The following is a 21,568-nucleotide window of genomic DNA, read 5'->3' as shown; positions in this document are numbered from 1 at the left end:
TTGCCTCTTTCTGCAGTTTTCTTGCCTCCTTCTGTAACTTTGTTGGTTCTTCCTGCCCTTCTCTTGCTTCTTTCTGCACCTCTTGTGCAAATTTCTGCACCGCTCTTCCCTCTTTCTGCACCTCTCTTGTCCCTGTTTGTACCCCTCTTCCCTCATTTTTACCTCTTTTGCCTGTTTCTGTTACTCTCCTACTTCTTTCTGAACTTCTCTCGCTTCTTTCTGTCATATCATTATATAAAAGCATAGACACGCATGCATACCATCACAAACTTTGTCAGACTTACAACAGTGATATGCGTACAACAGTGATATGCTTAGGATTGCTGTTTTATATTTGGTAGGCCTAACATTCTGAGCAGTCGATTAATAGTGAAACTTCAAGAGAAAAGTGAGGTTTAAGACATCTTCGGAGAAGGATTCGTGATTAGGGTACTTTGTATGAGTCTGTAGTAAGGTACAGTCAAAGTAGGCCTCTTTCTGCACCTCTGCTGGTTCTTTCTGCACCTTTCTTCCTCTTTCTGGACTTCTGTTGCCTCTTTCTGCATTTCTATTGCTACTTTCTGTACCTTTCTTATTCCCTCTGCTCCTATCTTGCCTCTCGCTGATCTTCTCTTGCGTCTTTCTGCACCTTTTTTCCTCTTTCTGCACATGTCCTACCTATGTAGGCATTGTTAAAAATTAGCATTTAAAAAACCTTAGAAATTCACTGAAAAAAACCACAGGTTTCAGGGAGGTTATAGTTAGTTGGACATTTCACTCGTATAAAGCCATAGAAATTTGTCCGTTATAGTTAGTAGAGCTAACTATAACTCACACCCCCGCAATGCACTGCTGATGATGTCAGATATTACATCACTGACATGGTCAGCGACATCACTGATGACATCTCAAATGACATCACTGATGACAACATCCAAGTGATCATCTGATGCACCTCCTCACACCCTAATAAAACCTTTGATACATTCACACTACAATATATACTACCAATATTGAAACTATAGACAGACCAATAGCAGTTAGTACATACCTGCTCAGTGATTCATACATCTACACACACATACACTCACTAACCCATACAGTCACTCATACACACAGTCATTAATCATTACAGCCACTGCTATATCCACTCATATACCCATATAAACATTCAAACACTGCCAATCACCCAAAGAGTTACTCAAAAACCTAGTCAGTCACCCAAATAATTAATTACACTGCCATGTACACACCTATAAAGTTATACACACACACCACCTCACTTATTCATTCAAATAGTACCATATACGTACTCTCTTCAACAATTACTGACATAAGCTCACACTTGTGCATGCAGCCACTGTCACAATCACTTACTGTCTCATATACTCACTTATAAACTCCAGCAGTCACATATACTGCCTTTCACATATGTAGTTACTTACACATATATCACTAAGACATCAATTCACTCACCAACACAGCTTTTTCGTACACTCACTCACCCATACAGTCCCAAACACACGCACTCATAAACGCATACACCCAGTGAATCACCCACTTACACATCCATGCAGGGAGTCACACACTCCCCCACCCACACAGATACTCAGGGCCGATTCACAGAACTAACTTAAGACAAAACCCTAAACTTACTACTTTTGGTATTCACAGAAGTTAGGATTTTGTCTTAAGTTTGTCTTAAGACAGACTTAAGACAAAATCCTAACTTAAGTCTGTCTTAAATCTGTCTTAAGTCTGTCTTAAGACAAACTTAAGACAAAATCCTAACTTCTGTGAATACCAAAAGTAGTAAGTTTAGGACTTTGTCTTAAGTTAGTTCTGTGAATCGGGCCCAGAGGCACTGAATGATGTCATCAGTGATGTTATTTGAGATGTCGTCAGTGATGCCACTGACCATGCCATGAGTGATGTAATATATGATGTCATCAGCAGTGCATTGCGGGGGCTCAAGTTATAGTTTGCTCTATTAACTATAACGGCCAAATTCCTCTGGTTTTTTGCAAGTTAAATGTCCAACTAACTATAAAATTATATTCTAAATAAGAAAAGTCAAACTCTAAAGATATTTTTCAATCTATAATGTAGCTTATAATAATACACTATTTTCTGTTCACAACACACGTAATCCTCACTATTACTATAGGTTTTCTTACCTATCTTAGAAACTTTAGGTAGAAATAAGGTGGCTGAAGATTAATGTCGCACACCAAAATGCAATCACAGCTCAGTGACCCCACCAGCAAAAGTGTCAAACTCATAAGCATTCCTTCCTGTCAAAGGTAAATTCAGGTAGCAAGGATTAAGTAAGGCTTGTATCAATCTAGAGGCGTAGGTTGAAGCATCCAATAACAGTAAAGCTTTTTTCAAACATTTATGGAAACCACAACTGGTTGAATGTACTATAACCTTTGTTCACTGTTCCAATAATAACAACCCTCTCTCTACTGTACCAGTGTTGCTATTGATAACATTGCAAAGCCTATTCCCAGTACACTTTCACCGCAAATACATACCATGTTAGCAGTATGGTGTATGAGACTCAACTTTAAATTTCACTATAATTGCATGCAACTTTATTTTTTAACCCTGCATTTACAAAATACAAATTCAATGTTTCTATCTAATATATAGCTAAGGTGTAACATTATAGTCCTGCATTTCACTGTTCTATGCAATGGAAAGTTATGTTATTTGTCGGTTGATGTGTGTTTTTTGAAAACTTAACATATTAAATTCCGTGTATTTCCTTTAAAAATTGTTCATTGTAACCTTTCAAACTTTTTTCTGAAATGTAATCTCATTTCTCCAAATTTTTTGTGCAGTTACCCCTCTGCTACATTCTGGGCTTTTCAGAAACTTATAATAAAACATACTGCGAGAAACCACCATGGACCCCTCCCAAAACACCAACTTACCTCCTACTCCTCAGCAATGGGGTCCATACGTCCTGGATTCTGACGACGAGCCCTGGAAGAAAATATCAACATTAACGAAGGACTGTTGTTCGCCTCTACAGGGCGGAGAATCAGCGAGTGGGGGGCGGGACCAACCCCTGGACAATCATGTGAGCTTCAAGAACCAATCCCAGAATCATGAAGAGGCTTGGAGGAAGAAGGAAAGCTTGAGAAAGACTGCAGGCGATAACGAGGAAAATACAAAAGGAACAAGGACCGGTGACAAGAGGGAGTCGGTGAGAGCTGATACAGAACTTGAGGAGGCTGTCATTCAGGACGCTACTGCCCACGATGACGCTGCTGCCCAGGACAACACTTCTGCCAAGGACGACGAGGAGAGAGAAGCCCCTGACGTCTGGTGGGAATAGTGGTGGTCCCCGGAGGAAGTGAAGGAGCCGCCGCAACTCAGGAGAGTTGCGGCATAAGGTGGTACGTGTGGGTGGCGGGTTACAAAGCAAGTCATAGCACACCAGCCCTACCTTGACAAATACCTGCCCAAAATCCCTAACTGCACTGGAAGTGGTGTTTTGTTTTTCCTTTCTTTTTTTCCGTTCACAGTTCTTTTCGGTAACTGTTCCAAATACACCCCTCCCCCCCCCCACATCAAAGCAGAGCCTCAGTGTGCCAGTTTAGAGTACAGTCTGCCAATGGTGAGGAATTGTAGTAAAGGGTCCATATAGAGGGATGTGTATAGTACAGCACCCTTCTTTTATTTTCCTTACCACATTAGTTCCTGTGTGCACTCACTCAGGTGTGGTGAAAGGTCAAGAACACCAGTAGAAGAAGATTTACCGTCTCTCTTGTTTGTGTTGTTCTGCATTTGTAAGCCTCCTGGGATCCCATCTTCCGGAAACTGAGCATCTGAGAAGAAGAAACAGAGGAGAGGGAAACGTGAAGAAATGCCTTTTCCTTATTGAAGCACAGATAAAGCATTCTGTAGAAACATTCTGAAATCCACAACCTGTATTCAACGGATATTCTCTTGGTTAATAAAGCTTCACCATTAACCCCATACGGCCTCCTCGCTTCTGTTTCCACCCATCCCTGCGACATATACATACCATAATAAGTCCTAACATGGATGTGTTACTATTTTGTACTTCATTTCTTCACTTCTGCATCCCATGTATTGTGTCTATCACTATGGTAATGATATATACCTCAATATGAGCTTCACATAATTGTAGCTGGCTGTGATAATCTTGTTTTTAGTCGCTAAGATGTGCTCATTTTGTGCAGATGTTCTTTTCAGTGGATGTCAAAGGAGGGAAATATGTTTTTAAACAACTTTGTAAAGGTGATTTTAAAGGTTCTGGAAGGCCTAAATATAGCCTACGTTTCAGTACGAGAAGAGATGTTTCTGTGGGTTCCAAGTGGATTAAGTTTCATATGGATTTTCAGGAGTAATGAAAGGAAAGTGAACATATCTCCAAATATGAAATTTTTGGATAGTCTTACAGGCAATGCCAAAAAATAATGGGGCATATTATCAAGCCTGGCGATAAAATTATTGCCGCTTTATTGGCAGAAAACTGCCGATAAAGTGGCGATAATGGGCTTGATAATATGCTCTGTGGAATTCCAATCGAAGCCCATGTTAGATGTCTTCACATCTAACATGGGCTTCGATCGGAATTCCATAGAACATATTATCAAGTTTGGCTTTGGGTTTACTTGTTGACCTACTCCAGTAATGATGCATACCTTGGTTAAACAAAGAGGAGCAATAGAGGGGAAAAGGGAGCACCAATGGCACTCTCTACTCACAATCAGCAACACAACAAAAGCCCTTGTTACACGACACTCATCCAATGGAAACTTTCAAGGTTTCCTTTTTCTTGTTCAATTTCAAGCTGGGAAATGATTCTAGTACATATCCATGAACCGACCCATTGTGTGTATTTAATCTCACGGTGAATACTTAATGTAAGAAAAAGTGTATGTATAGGAAGTGTCTCACGTAAGCAGCCACCAAAGAGTGATTGGCAGGTTCTCGCCAGCTTGCTGTTATTAGTAGCATTCCTATACAGGGAACTGAACCAACACCCAACCAAGTCTAGAAGAATGTTGTGTGTGTGTAACCTAAAAAACTACATCATGTGTGGTACACTTCTCAACAACTCCCTGTGGATCCCCGTGAAGGGAGGAGATACTTCTTCCTCATTAGCAGAAAAAAAAGTAAAAAATGAATTGCGGATAGCACACTACGTTTGTCTTTAATTTGTTGTGCCCACACTCAAGGTTAAAAAATACATGCCATGTTTAGACCATTTTAAGCAGAACGGCCTGACGCGTGTGATCTGTAACAAGGGCTTTTGTTGTTTTTATGACGCATACCTCAACAAGTTAAAACTTTTATGTATATCTTTATTTGAACTGCACTTTTAAGAGAGATAACTGTTCCTAATGATAGCCTTCTCCTATTAAATTCCAAATGTCACTTCTGTGTTATTAAAGTACATACTTTTCCATGTTTGCATCACTTGAAGATAGCAAGGTATAGTACCTCTTTCACCCCCACATTACTCTCCTGCAGCTCACAGACTAGGTTGTGGTTGGGAAGCGATTCAGTTAGATGTACAAGAGTATTTTTCCATGTCTTTTGACATGTAGACACTCAATTGAAACCACTTTTCCCTATTTGAAGTACCTTCATGTTACTCTCCAACTTTAATCAGCAATATGTAGTTAAAGAAAACCTTTCATTGAAATTGCACTTGAACAGAAAAACACTTATTAAACTGCAGCAAGTCTTTTATATTCAACCAACAGTGAACCCTTTCCCTGCACTGTACATCTGTTTCCTTGGTGACCAAATATGATCATGTCAGCCGCATGCGTGCAGGTCAAAGTTTCACCAGACACTGTCTGCTCACAGAACACTGTAAGAATTGCAATGATTGGTTGTCCTCTTGTTCTGCTAATCACTTTGAACTAATAATAGTAAACTACATCCTAAATAGTCCCTGCTTTCCAATCTCAATTAGGAAAATAAATGACAATTATTAGCAACCTAACATTCTATTCTACAAAACTAAGAGCAACCCTTCGACACAGTGTTCCTCTTCAAATCACATACTGTTCCAGCACTTACGTTCTGCTGCAGACTCGTTCTCTGTGTCACCCAGGTTCGCAGAATGATGGTCGCAGCTGGATTGCAGACCACTCCTCATAAGCCTACAGTTGACATGAGTATGTGAAAAGCTGCAGCACTGACAAGAATCAAGGTTTCCTTGAATGGACATAACTTGGAATTGAAAGGGAGGGATGAAATAGAATTTCATTTTTTTCCTATCGATGAGCGCCTTTCCAGTTGTGAGCACCTTGATATGATGATAGTACATTGCAGAGGAAATGTTTTGGGCACAATCATTGGTGTAGCTTTATCAACTGAAATGCAAGAAACGTTAGGAGATCTGACTAAGGTCTTCCCCCACATTGCCTTTGTCTATTCCAACTTATGTCAACGGTAAAAGCTGCAGTTGTCCATTCAACTTTGTCTAAAAATGGACAAATCCCAGAAACATGTCAGTGAGGTAATTTCAGCATGTCTCCACAATTATGGCATGGGGTCAGCCTGCCACAATAACATCCGCTTCAGCATGCCTGTTATTTGCAGCAGAGATAGAGTGCATTTTACAGCAGCAAAAGGGAACAGGTTCTTCATTCTATTATATATATTATTTCTACTGAAAACTGTTTTCAAAATATGTTTCTAGGTCCCGCGGTACTGCTGCAGATCAAGACAAATATTCCTTTCACCCACAATTTCTGGGGTTGATCCTTTGCTAAAATCACAGACGTACCACTCTACCCATATTACCCCTGATAATATTGTTATCGCGAACTGTAGCCACCCATCCAAATGCAGCCAAGTCTTATACAGCATATATTCTTCAGCCCAGGCCCTGCAGTCAACTCATCAATAGCAACCTACAAGCAGCCATCCACAGACAGCCAGTCCCCCATGAATGCTCAAACCCTATCTTTGCACTGCTTGCACTCAGGCCATGTACCCAACCCCTCATAAACAGCCAAACTCCCAGGTGGCACAGCCTGTAGTCGTGCACAGTGGGGCTTGGCCACAGCTCCAGGCCTGTGGCAGAGCCTGTGTCCGAGCCCCAATGAGCAACCAACCATCAGTCTGTGCATGACCTAAAGCCAGACCCTGTGGCAAACCCACTTCATTTGGAGCTGCCAACCCCCCACTCCCCCAGGACCCCCGTAATCAGCCTACCCCTGTGCTGTTGTCCAAGACCCGTGAGCAGTTAATCTCCCACTTGGCTCTTCAACAGGAGGCCAAACCACAAGCTTCTCCACCATGTGGTCAGATTCCCTTACAGGCCTCCTCACTGCTATATGAAAGACAGTTCAGGTACCATGGCTAATTTTATTCTTAAATGTTTAGCACCGGAGGTCCCTTTTTTACCCCTTAACCACCTTTTCCGGCTCTCCCTGAACTCTTACAGGACCTGGAATTTGCACACAAAAAATGCGTTGTTATCATGAGAGGGTCATTTTGTTTTAGGTTTATGCCTACGGGTTTCCTCACAGGTACAACAATCTAAAACATCTTGTAGGTTTTAGTAACATGTTTTCGTTTCTACATGTCACTGTACTGCGATACCTACAAGGGGTATTGTATTACCTATGTCTTATTGCAAAGTACATTTTCACTGGTTCTTAACCCTGTATTTTTAAACCTTGAAGTAGTTCCTCCCTATTGCCAGTTATTATACATCTGTTATTATTGAGTGCAGTCCAGTGGGACTGTGAGCCATATTTTGCTGGTATATTTCTTTCTTTTTGGGGAAAATCATTAAAACTGTGGCATCTGGAGGACATAGGATATCACCCCAGGCGCCTCAGGATGTCGAGGAGGAGGAAGACAATTGGACAACTCCTGAGTCTGAGGTTTAAAAGTTCTTCCAGATATGTTCCGGAAAGAATAAAGTCACTGCCAAGATCGTCACTTGCAAAATATACAATAGCAACTTTAGTCAGGACACAGGAAAAATATAGCTTCAAGACCAGTGGCATTCACGAGCATCTGATGCAGGTGCATCAACGTCTGTTTCTGCTGTTAGTGTATCTAAAGACATTTTAACCACTGGAGCAACGTGCCACAGGACATATTGCAGGCCCACTCAAGGGACACCGATTCCATATTTGCCACCATAGGAAAATACTGTATGGTGTATGGGAAAATGCTTTCTATACTTGAACAAAGTTCTATGACAGGACGAAACTTGGTGCTTTCCATTCACACTACATGTCAAAGTGTTTTTTTTCTTCAATCAAATTCAGATGTTCTGCTTTCTTCCAATTTTTTGTCTTTACCCTAAAAGAAAAAAAACTACTCAAAAAGTTATTTAAAAATAAAAAATAACAACAAAAACAGGTTATTTTTAAAACTGCCTTCACTGTTTTAAAAATAGAAAAAATCTTTATGTTGTTTGCCAGTGTCTCAATGAGTATTCAATACATTAATAGTAGGTGCACAGCACAGAAGTCGTATTTGTAGTGATATAGTGTGTTCAACACAGAGTGGAAAAATGTGCCATATCTACTAAGAAATATCATAATTTGTCTCTCCCAAATGCTGATGCATCTTTAGCTGCCATATGCCTACGCAGACAGTTTTGCACCCTAGTGCAAGGCTGCATGCCCTTTCTCGAACTATGGGGCCCATTAGGATCCGCCATCCTGTCGTGGGAAGGGACCGTCCGCCATAAGGGCGGGGGTCCCGTGCGTGGAATTAGGATGCACCACGCATTTTTAACATTGCGGCGGGCGGTGCTCCGCATTGCTAAAAATGCATGTTGTGCATTTCAAAGCACAACATGACAGGCACCGCGCGGTGCCTGCCATGTTGTACTTTGAAATGCAGTGTGCACCACCCCTTCACTCTGGGGGCCCGCAACGGGCCCCCAAAGCAAAGACGCCGTGGAAAGGCATAGGACCGCAGGCATCGTAATATGGTTGGCGGTGTCTCACAGACACCGCCACCATATGTACGCACTTTTTTCAATTTTTCTTCCTCATGTTACTAGTAACCAAAAAAAACCCTAGCAAGACCTCTTCTATTATATGGGTCCTGTTGAGCAAAAAATGCTAGAACTGGAACGTTGACAGAACAAACTGTGCAATCCATTGCACTTCTTGATTTATTCTTGAGGGGCATACACAACAGTTTATTGTCCTGAAGAAGACCCCACTGTGAAGGTATTGACACACATATGTTATTAGGCGTAGAAACGTCGACATTCCAGATCTAGCATTTTTTGCCCAACAAGACTCATATAATAGAAGAGTTCTTGCTAGGGTGTTTTTTGGTTGCTAGTTACATAACAAAGAAAAATTGATGTTTCATGTTGTTGTTCTTTTTGTATAAAGTGTGTAGTATCCTGATGTGTATAGTCACAATATGTCACCTTTTTATGTCACTATTGTAAATATTCATGTGTATTTGTTGTGTATGTTGAATAATGTCGTTGGGTTACTGTCTCTAATTTACGAAATATATTTTCAAATACAAAGATGTTTTCAATTTAAATTGACATTTATTTTCAGTGTTGTGCTGTTTAAGCATATGTTTTGAGACCCACCCATAGGGGGACATAAAAGATAAGTTATTAGGTGGCAGAACCACTTTTCTTACACAGTACCTATCCCCAGGTTCTGCGCATTACTGGGTTACCCCATTGAGATTATCTATCTATAGGTGCACAACAGCAATATTTTTTTTAAGAATTATTCTTTTTCCCCCTGCACCCTCTGCCAGCCAACGGCAATGGGCCTTAGAGGCACATAAATGTAACATTTTCAATCTCTAAGTTACTGAAATATTATATTTATGCATGTTTGGAATAAATACACTATTGTTAATTATTTGTGATCACCTCACTAAATTATATTGTCTCTAAATTCAAACTGCAAATGCCACATTTAGCTGAATTTCTTTGATGCTTGATTGCTTTTAGGTGCACAAGAGACTGCACACGCAGTACTGCCAGATAGAAGGTCGGCAGTGACACCACCTGATATTCCTCTGCTTCCGCTTGTGCAGCTAACTGGCAACTGCCAAAGCTAAGAAATAAGTTGAAGATGGCGCCAAAGAAGGGGGTTCCTGCCAAGAAAGTGTCCAGTAAGGAGGAGAAGAAGATGCCACCCTCCATCTTTCTCAGGAAATGTGGTGCACATGACTCACTCTCCTATGAGCAGCAAAAGGCAGGTAGCAGCACTCCTGCATCAATGCCTCCACTCCAACCTAAGGCTACCCCTAAGCCAATGTCTCTCAGCAATGCAGCCACTGCAGTAATGGTGACAAGCTGTGATTCTGAACTGGATTTGTCTCAGCAGCAAAGTCACCAATAATCACTGGAATATGGATAAAAGAAACTGCAGCCAGCAACAGAAGGAAGAGCAGAACATGAGATTGAGCTTTCTGCTGAGAAAGATGTTGGTCTTCAAAGATTGGCTTCATGATCTCCAGCATGAAAACAAAAGGGTACTCCACCATCTTCTGATGATCTAGACATGGGTTGGTTGCCGGCCAAGTTTGAGATCTGCCATGAGAGACAAGGGAAAAGGAAAGTTCCTGAAAGTCTTAGAATTATGGAAAGTTACAGTGATGACGAGCTAGTGATTGTCAGTATGGAGGCTCAGAGGTCACCAAGATGACCCATTCTGTTCAACCTGCTCAGAGGGAAGTGGTTCCACCAATGCCGACATCTATATTTTTAAAATCCTCACCAAGACCTGCATCCACAACTTCCAAAATCGAAGTATGCCATACAGATAGGCAAAGTACACACCCACCTACATCCAGTACTTCAGGCTTTGACTGTGATCCAGCGCTCTGATTGAAAAACTGTCTCAATAACACTACCTATCACCATGATACTCACCATTAATCATGAAACACATATAAAGGCCCATAAACCAACAAGACAATTTTTGAGCAACTGAATCATGTGACCTAATTAATCAAAACTATTCACAAACTATTTACATAATTATATACAACTGCAGTTTATCTATTCTCGCCATGGTTTTAAACTTATATCATTTATAATTAGGCCACAAAGGCGATTGGATCAACTGATGGAAACTAGACCATGAATAAACAAGACCAGCTTGTCATTTCAAATCTAATTTTATTAGCTATATTTTTCAAAGAATGAGCATTTACGTTATGAATCTTTATTTTATTAGCAAGTAAGATAGCAGCATTTTCATAAGAAATGATTTATTAGACTGACATTTTTAAAGCAAAATCCGAAAGCACGAATTATTAGCAAGATAACAGTTTCCATTCCCTAAATCTATTTTCCTGTCTAATTCTCACTCCACCTAGAAAGGAAAAATCATTTAAAGTCTGCTGTCCTTACGTGAGCCAAGAGTCCAACAGCATGACACGTCAATCAGGAATCGGAAAGCGAGAAGCGCCCTCCTGCTCATAACGTCAGGTTTTATACCTTTCTTTCTAACTAAATTTTCTACATTCTACATTCTTTTCATAGAAATCCGAGCTTCTCATTGGCTGTCCTGTGTCAGTCCATGATAAAAGCGTTAGGTCACTACCGTTTCCTGACCAAGTCCGGGTTTTACATAAGCCCTATTGTCTTTTCGCTTCAACAACTTTGGCTTCCTCAAGAAAGATATTTTTTCCTCGAGTTTCAAACACCAACTTCCTCGCCTTGGCAGACACTTCAAGTTCCTGTCCTTGAGCCTTTTCTCCGAGAGCACATTCAGCAGAACCAAAGAACTGCCTTTTCAAATATTGATGACAATGTGGTAAAAATCTCCACAGCTACGCATGTGGAAGGCTCTATTCTGGACAAGCTTTCGCATCTGCAACTCTGTCAGCCATTTTCTGAACGAACTTTAGGCCTCACTTTGGAAACTATTATTAAACAAACACAAGACATCAATTAATTAAAAAATTGAGACACATTCTGTTACCCACCCCCTTTACTAATTAATCCCGTTAATATGTTACCTGGCAAAGCACATACAAGCAGCATTATATTTACTTTTCTTCTTTGAACTGCACGAATCTCCACGAGCTTTGTCACAGAAAAGACATAACATAAGCACACAAATAAGCACATGCCATTAGTTAAACAGCCGCATTTAATACTGACAAAGACAATAGACATGGTTAATTTATTATTTTTCTTTGCGTTTGCAACATAAAGCACATTAGTTAATCCCACGTGTACTGATGAATACATTCTTAAACTAAGTTGATTAGTAATTTCACCAGATGCTTATTAGTTCAATTACTATTATTATGGGAGATTAACTTTGCAAGTTTGAACAAAATCTTGTTCTTCACCTTGCTCCATCAACTGTGACATACTAAAAAAGTATCCTCCCCAGTTTGGGGCGTCATTACGATTAGCAAGCTGGAGGATGACATTATGATCTATTTGCCGTGGGAGTGTTTATCAAGATAAGCCAGGTTCACATCAACATCAAGCAATCTGGTGGAAGGAGCACCTTAAAAAGATAGCTGGTGGTGATGAGAGAGGGGGAGCAGCTCATTTCACAGTGATAGAAAAAGAAGGTGGCCATGAGGAAAAAGAGGATGACGGAATTACACAAAGAAGACCTGTCCCCTGTAGTGTGCCAGTATTACCCGCATCAGCAACCTTCAAATGGCAAAGACTCAGATGCAGACACTGCCACAAACATTGATTCTTGCAAGACCCACATTGAGACTATAACCACCTGGTCCTCTCCAGAAGTTGCCTGTGTCAGTGGCAACACAAAAGAAAAAAGTCCAAACTACTATTACGGGCATGTTCAGGTAGGAGGAGCCCTTCGAATGCAACCACCCAACATCTTATTTATACAGTAGGAAGCCGGCTAAAATGTTATCACTAAACCTCCTTCCTTTTTGTGGAAGGAGTTGGATTTGTTTTTGAATTTTTTGGAGACCATCTGCTTGAAATGGAAGCTTCTCAGCTGGATCTTACTTGCCAGAGTTGCTCTTCCTGCACACCATCATGAAGTGCTGCAAATTGGTTGACCAAGCTATACAGCAGAGTGCTGTTCAGGCTATCCACCTGACAACCGACGTATGGGCCAGTTGTCAAGCAACTGATTACATAAGTATCACTGCACATTGGATCTCTTTTATGGAGGTTAGGCAACAGCTATCTGCAGGTCTCAGCTCTGAAGAAAGTTTTATGGGCATGAAAGACATGCAACAGTAGAATACCACAATGGATCGCACACCGCTAGCCTCTCCTCCTGATCGCCCCTAAGCACTCTGGTATTTGAAGTGCGTGTAGTTCGAAGAGTAGAAACAAAGTTTGTAAGTGGTTCACCAAAGTTGGTGCGAGTAGGTACTCGTTGTCCCCAAGATCTCTAGACCCGAGACATGGCCCGGGTTTCGGGATAGTTTCCCTCATCAGTAGAGAAGTATTTGGGGTGGATGAGAAGGACGCCAAGTATCCATCACAGGCCCTGATGCCTCTCCGGCGCGCAGGTGCGTCTCCAGGAGCTTGTCAGCTCGGGCTCATGAGAGCGCTATAAGTAGAATACCACAATGGATCGCACACCGCTAGCCTCTCCTCCGGATCACCCATAAGCACTCTGGTATTTGAAGTGCGTGAAGTTCGAAGAGTAGAAACAAAGTTTGTAAGTGGTTCACCAAAGTTGGTGCGAGTAGATACTCATTGTCCCCAAGATCTCTAGACCCGAGACATGGCCCGGGTTTCGGGATAGTTTCCCTCATCAGTAGAGAAGTATTTGGGGTGGATGAGAAGGCCGCCAAGTATCCGTCACAGGCCCTGATGCCTCTCCGGCGCGCAGGTGCGTCTCCAGGAGCTCGTCAGCTCGGGGCTCATGGGAGCGCTATAAGTAGAATACCACAATGGATCGCACACCGCTAGCCTCTCCTCCGGATTGCCCCTAAGCACTCTGGTATTTGAAGTGGATCACTGAAATAATATCGACTACCAAAATATCGACTACCCAAAATATCGAGGAAAAAATATCTACAACCAAAATATCGAGTTTGTATGTACAAACAGGTAAGTACAAAAATATCGAGTACAAAATATCGTTTACAAAAATATCGTTGTAAAAAATATCGACTTTACTAAAAACAATGTTTAATTACATTAATATAAAAAATTAATGACCAAAATATAATTAACAATACTTAAAATAACTTTTAATAATTAAATAATTAATGAAAGTAAAAAAATAATATTTTTTTAATCATATTTCTTTAAACATATATATATATAGTAACAAAATTTAATTAAATAATAGGCAATATTGTATATGTACCCCAAAAACCCAAAAATGACCCTGAACCCTAAAAATACCCCTTTACCCAAAAACTAAAAACTGACCCTGAACCCTAAAAATACCCCTTTACCCAAAAACTAAAAACTGACCCTGAACCCTAAAAATACCCCTTTACCCAAAAACTAAAAACTGACCCTGAACCCTAAAAATACCGCTTTACCCAAAAACTAAAAACTGACCCTGAACCCTAAAAATACCCCTTTACCCAAAAACTAAAAACTGACCCTGAACCCTAAAAATACCCCTTTAACCAAAAACTAAAAACTGACCCTGAACCCTAAAAATACCGCTTTACCAAAAACTAAAAACTGACCCTGAACCCTAAAAATACCCCTTTACCCAAAAACTAAAAACTGACCCTGAACCCTAAAAATACCCCTTTACCCAAAAACTAAAAACTGACCCTGAACCCTAAAAATACCCCTTTACCCAAAAACCCAAAACTGACCCTGAACCCTAAAAATACCCCTTTACCCAAAAACTAAAAACTGACCCTGAACCCTAAAAATACCCCTTTAATTTAACATAATTAGCAATTAATCAATTAAATTAAATTAATTACCAATTACATTTTAATTAATTAACAAATATTTTTTAATTAACAATTAATTAAATATTACTACCAATTATTAAATTTACATATTTAATTAATTATAATCAAATTACTTCCCACCCTATTCCCCTATAAACCCACAACCCGCTACAGAAAATACATTATTTTAATTTACATAATTAGCAATTAATCAATTAAATTAAATTAATTACCAATTAAATTTTAAATAATTAACATATATTATTTAATTACCAATTAATTAAATATTACTACCAATTAATACATTTACATATTTAATTAATTATAATTAAATTACTTCCCACCCTATTCCCCTATAAACCCACAACCCGCTACAGAATAAAATTACACAATAATTTAATAAAATCATTAATTAAAAATAATTATAAAATAAAATGACACTTTTCACACATATTATAACATAAAAACACTATAAATAATTAAATATTATTTAAAAAACTATATTTTTTACTATCTAGATTATATACTTGGATATTTTCACTGTCTATATTATTTACAGTCGATATTACTTCACTTACCTTAAAAACGATATTTTGGCTGTCGATATTCTGTCTAGTCGATATTTTCTCCAAACGATATTTAAAACTCGATATTCTGTCCAAACGATATTTTGGAGTCGATATTATGTCTGTGCACCATTTGAAGTGCCTGTAGTTCGAAGAGTAGGAACAAAGTTTGTAAGTGGTTCACCAAAGTTGGTGCGAGTAGGTACTCGTTGTCCCCAAGATCTCTAGACCCGAGACATGGCCCGGGTTTCGGGATAGTTTCCCTCATCAGTAGAGAAGTATTTGGGATGAAAGGCATGCAACAGTGGCAACGTTCGCCATGGAGAAATAGCATACACTTGTATAAATCTTGAAAATGTTAATAGCAAGATGTTTGAATGTCTTCAACCCAGAGGTGCCAGAATTGGATTTGTTGTCACGGACAATGGCAGTAATATAGTAAAGGCCATGGCAGATGGTGGATATTTCAGGGTGCTCTGTTTGGTGCATTCCATCAACCTGATCGTGGTGGTTTTTCCCAAAAAAGAAGACATAGTCAGTAACATAAGTGCCATCTGCTAAAGAATCTGCACTCATTTTAGTCATTCTTTTGAAGCCTGGAATCAGTTCAGGATCATTCAGCGTGCTAATAGATTATTGGTTAAAGCCCTCATACATGAGCTGTCAACATGATGGAACTTGACCTACTACATTCTGCAACATCTGCAGTAAGTATCTATGATCAACTATGTCCTTTAAAGAGGAGGTGATGCAACTGGGAAATGTATGTCAATGGAGGTGGACAAATGCAGGCTAGTCAGGTGCCTGACACAAATGCTACTTCCTTTTGAGATTTTGACACAGGAAGTCTGCAAGGTAAACAGCACAAAGGTTTGTAGGTGTGAACGAAGAAGCATGTGAGTTGGTTCTGAGCAAAATCCTTCACTTGTCTGGTAATCCAAGACTGCAAAGAGAGATTGTGTCCTCCAAATAGAACATATGTGCCCTAATACCTGATCGATGGTACAAACAAATACTGGAGAATTTCATTCCTTTTCAGAAGGGGATGTTTCACTTTACACAGTTTGGATTGTCATTCAAGTAAGGGACCTGGAAGAATAACAGCTAGAAGTTAAAGACCTGGGCAAACGTTCTGGCGTTCAGACTTCAACCCTATAGAGAGGACAGTGCTGTTGTCTCACAGCCAACACCATCATCACAAGCAACACCAGCAACAGAAAAATCTCTTGTGTGCCTTCTGAGCATGTGTTCAGAGCAGCTGGGAGAGTTGTCACAGACAGAAGGACCAGTCTCTCACCTCAAAATGTGGAGAGACTGACAATGATTAAAATGAGAAAACACTTCATACCACATGATTTCACTGTTCCTGAAACAGCACAGGAGGAGAATGAGCGCAAATGGTCAGACTCACGTGTGTTAGCTAGTCAACGTCTGGGTGACCCCTCCTCCCACCAAGTTTGAGGATGGACTTTACTTCCCTGACTAAGTAGCCCATAACAATCAATCAATCAATCAATCAAAGCATTTGTATAGCGCGCTACTCACCCGGAGGGTCTCAAGGCGCTAGGGGAGGGGGGGGTCCGCTACTGCTCGAACAGCCAGGTCTTGAGCTGCTTCCTGAAGGTGAGGTGGTCCTGGGTCAGGCGGAGGTGGGTAGGGAGGGAGTTCCAAGTCTTGGCGGCGAGGTAGGAGAAGGATCTTCCCCCTGTGGTGGCTCTTCGGATGCGGGGGATGGCGGCGAGGGCGTGGCCGGTCGATCGAAGCTGGCGTTTGGGAGCGTAGAAGTTGAGGAGGCTGTTGAGGTATCCTGGGCCTTGGTTGTGCAGGGCTTTGTGTGCGTGGGTGAGGAGACGGAAGGTGATTCTCTTGTTGACCGGGAGCCAGTGCAGGTCTCTCAGGTGTCCGGAGATGTGGTTGCGACGGGGGATGTCCAGGATGAGACGTGCTGAGGCGTTCTGGATCCGCTGGAGTCTCTTCTGGAGTTTGGCGGTGGTTCCGGCGTAGAGGGAGTTGCCGTAGTCCAGTCGGCTGGTGACGAGGGACGGGGTGACCGTCTTCCTGGTCTCGGTGGGGATCCACCGGAAGATCTTGCGTAGCATGCGTAGGATGTTGAAGCACGACGAGGAGACGGCGTTGACTTGTCTGGTCATGGAGAGGGAGGAGTCCAGGATGAAGCCCAGGTTGCGTGCGTGGTCTGTTGGTTTGGGTGCACTGCCTAGGGCGGGGGGCCACCAGGAGTCGTCCCAGGTAGAGGGTGAGGATCCCAGAATGAGGACTTCCGTCTTGTCTGCGTTCAGTTTCAGGCGGCTGCTCTCCATCCATTCGGCTACCTCTTTCATCCCTTCGTGTAGGTTGGCTCTGGCGGTGGCGGGGTCGTTGGTGAGGGAGAGGATCAGCTGGGTGTCGTCCGCGTAGGAGATGATGTTGAGGTTGTGCTGGCGTGCGATGGCTGCGAGAGGACTCATGTAGATGTTGAAGAGGGTTGGGCTGAGCGAGGAGCCTTGAGGAACGCCGCAGATGACTTCGGTGGCTTCTGATCTGAACGGGGGGAGGCGGACTCTCTGTGTCCTTCCGGCGAGGAAGGAGATGATCCACTCCAGTGCCTTCTCCTGGATTCCGACGTTGCTGAGTCGCTGTACTAGGGTACAGTGGCAGACCGCGTCGAAGGCCGCGGAGAGGTCTAGGAGGATGAGGGCCGCTGTTTCTCCGTTGTCGAGCAGGGCTCGGATGTCATCGGTTGCTGCGATCAGGGCAGTCTCGGTGCTGTGGTTGGCCCGGAAGCCAGACTGCGAAGGGTCGAGGGATCCGTTCGTCTCGAGGAAGGCGGCCAGCTGCTTGTTGACGGTCTTCTCGATGACTTTTGCAGGAAACGGGAGCAGCGAGATGGGTCGGTAGTTCTTGAGGTCGGTGGGGTCGGCTGATGGCTTCTTTAGTAGGGCGCTGAGTTCGGCGTGCTTCCAGCTCTCCGGGAAGGTAGCGGTGTCGAAGGAGGTGTTGATGATGTCCCGCAGGTGGGGTGCGATGACAGCGTTGGCTTTGTTGAAGACGTGGTGAGGGCAAGGGTCAGTCGGAGATCCGGAGTGGATGGAGTTCATCATGCGGACGGTGTCTTCGATGCTGATCGGGGTCCAGGCGCGGAGGGTGGTGGTGGGGGGCGGTGGTTCGGTCGTTGCGTGCGTCGGTTGAGTGCTGAAGCTGTTGTGTATGTCCGTGATCTTGTTGTGGAAGTAGGAGGCGAGGGAGTTGCAGAGGTCTTGTGAAGGGGTGATGTCGTTGTTTCCGGCGTTGGGGTTGGAGAGCTCTTTGACGATGTAGAAGAGTTCCTTGCTGTTGTGTGCGTTGTTGTCCAGTCGTTCCTTGAATGCAGTTTTCTTGGTGGTGCGGATCAGTTGGTGGTGTTTTCGGGTGGCGAGCTTGAGGGCAGTCATGTTGTCCAGTGTTGGGTCTCTGCGCCAGGCTTTCTCAAGGGCTCTGCAGTTCTTCTTGGAGCTCTTGAGTTCGTCGGTGAACCATGGGGCTTTCTTGCTGCTGGGTCTGCTAGGCGGGGTCCTCAGAGGGGGCGAGGTCGTCTGCGCAGTCGCTGATCCACTTCGTGAGGTTGGTGGCCGCTTGGCAGGGGTTCGTTGCGCTGGTGGGTGGGTTCTTGCTCAGGGAGGTCGCGAGCTGGTCGGCTGTGATCTTGTTCCAGCTTCTGCGTGCAGCCTGTTGTTGTTGGTGGTGGATCGTGGTCCTTTTGAAGCTGAAGTAGACGCAGCTGTGGTCCGCCCAGTGGAGTCCGGTGGCGTGTCTGAAGGCGATGTCTTTGCTTGATGAGAAGACGGTGTCGAGTGTGTGTCCGGCGTAGTGGGTGGGGGTGGTCACCAGTTGCTTGAGTCCGAGGTTGGCGAGGTTGTCCAGTAAGGTGGTGGTGTTGCGGTCGTTGTTGTTCTCCAGGTGGAAGTTGAGGTCCCCGAGGAGGATGTAGTCAGCGGAGGGGAGGGCGTGCGGGCTGATGAAGTCGGCGATGTCCTCGCTGAATTGTGTGCGTGGTCCCGGGGGTCTGTAGATGAGGGTGCCTCTGAGGGTGGTCTTGGGGTTGGTGTGGATCTGGAAGTGCAGGTGCTCAGCGGGTGCGAGGGTGTCGTCGGTGTTGGTTGTGATGCGGATGGAGTTCCTGTGGACGATGGCGATGCCTCCTCCTGTCTTGTTGATTCGGTCCCTCCGGATGATCTTGTAGCCGTCCGGGATGGCGATGGCGATGTCAGGCGCTGAGGAGGCGGTCATCCAGGTTTCCGTGAGGAAGGCGACGTCTGGAGCTGTGGTGTCGAGCAGGTTCCAGAGCTCGACAGCGTGTCTGTGGATGGAGCGGGTGTTGAGCAAGATGCACTTCAGGTGGCTGCTGCTGTTGCTCGTCGAGGTCTTGGGCGCTGCTGGAGTGGTGTTGGTCCGGATGCAGGTGAACTTGCAGGAGTTGCAGCTGAAGGGTCCGTGGGTGCGTCTCGGGGTGGTTTGGTAGCATCCCGGGAATCGGCCGGCGTTGAGTGCGTTGAGGGTGGCGGCGTCGTACGTCCAGCGGGTGGGCTTGGGTCTGCGGGGGCCAGGGGTCCTGGCACGGGGCACGGTCCAGGCGCGGACGGGCGCAGACGGGCGCAGACGGGCTTACCTTTGGCGCACCTTCGGCGCTTAGTCGGCGCGCCAGCTGCGCGTCAACGCTGCGCGTCAACACTGCGCGTACGCACGGTCGCCGTTTAAGGCGAAGTGCGAGGGAGGGAGGAGCAGCTGGGAGGCGGGAGCGGGGAGGGTACAGAAAGGAAAAGTGGGCGTGGCCGCACGCAGGCGGCAGGAATCGGGGAGCGGGGCACAGGGACACAGAGGCTACGGTGAGGCAAACAAGGGGAAATCAGCCAACAATGTGGGGAACAGGCACAGAACAGTGGGGAAATAAAAACGAACTAAACGATAAATATAATCACAGTGTGCTAGACAGGCTGCTACGAGCGCGAAGCAGCGGCGGGGGGCGGGGTCGCCGGGGCGGGCTCAGCGAGGCTGAGACAGCAGCGGGGGAGGACCGCACATGCAGCAGCTGGTGGCCGTGCGGCGCGGGGGTGTCCTAAGGATAACAGAACTTGCATACATCGTCAAACTGCGTTGAAAAAATATATGTAGAATTACATTTATATATTTGGTGTCTGGCTTACGCTGGGCCATTTAGTTATATCTTTGGAGTTGGCCAGTGGGCTCACAAGATGCCTCCATTCACTTAATGGACATGAAGACAATGTCTCCCATCCCTATGCTTCTTTTTTTTATTCCCTACCTGGCCTGCCTGTAAAGATGAAGACTGCCCTTGAGTGTACGCTTCCATGGGAAAAGGGATACAATGCACAAATACGCACCACACTTGAAACAGGTAACTAGAGTGATTGATTATTCCTGTGGTGGCTGAGAGGGTGTTGAAACAGATTTTTAAACTTTATTTGTAATGTTTGGGGCCTGGGGGATGATTCTGCCTGATTGCTTGCCTTGCGGTCGCATTTCACTATAATTACTTATATGGGCCTTTCATATACTTCTTTTCTTTCAGGTTCTTCCGAGAGCAGGCAGTTTAGTTACCAAAACTACACAAAATTGGCTTTTTTTTTGTTCATCAACACTACAGTCCTGTCTCATTTGGGTCAGGATTTGGGACGGAACCAGCCCGACAGCCAGAAGAATGAAGTTAGGAACAATTCCTATCTACTTCAATGGGAAGCAACATGATTCAATGAAGCCTACACCTCTGAACTGGAGAGGTATGTTGATTAGAAAAATTCAAAGTTGTGGCTCCAAAGTCAAACTTTAATTTAGTAGTTGTAGTCGGGGGGGACTGAAACTGGACACAAGTCACACTCAGCTAAATGTTACTGACATTTGCTGCACTGATCTGCCAGGTACATGCAGCTACTTGTCTGGGATTGGTGGTAAGAGATTGTTCTTATTTCTCAGTTACTCACACAAGACTGTGCCAGCTTATGCCCTGCCCTCTTGATCCTCACCCACCATGAAGCTTGCCTTGACTTTACAATTTTGACCTTTACTTTTTTGCATTCCACTGGCCTTCTCTTCTTCTGCTTGAAAGCTCTATAACACTCCTGCTTACTGGACTGATTCAGCCCTGCACCCACGATAGAGAGAAGAATACAGATGCACCGTCCATTTGGCAT

The sequence above is a fragment of the Lissotriton helveticus genome, chromosome 7 (genome assembly GCF_964261635.1).
Source record: "Lissotriton helveticus chromosome 7, aLisHel1.1, whole genome shotgun sequence".
Taxonomy (NCBI): domain Eukaryota; kingdom Metazoa; phylum Chordata; class Amphibia; order Caudata; family Salamandridae; genus Lissotriton; species Lissotriton helveticus.
Note: the sequence above shows the minus strand (reverse complement) of the source record.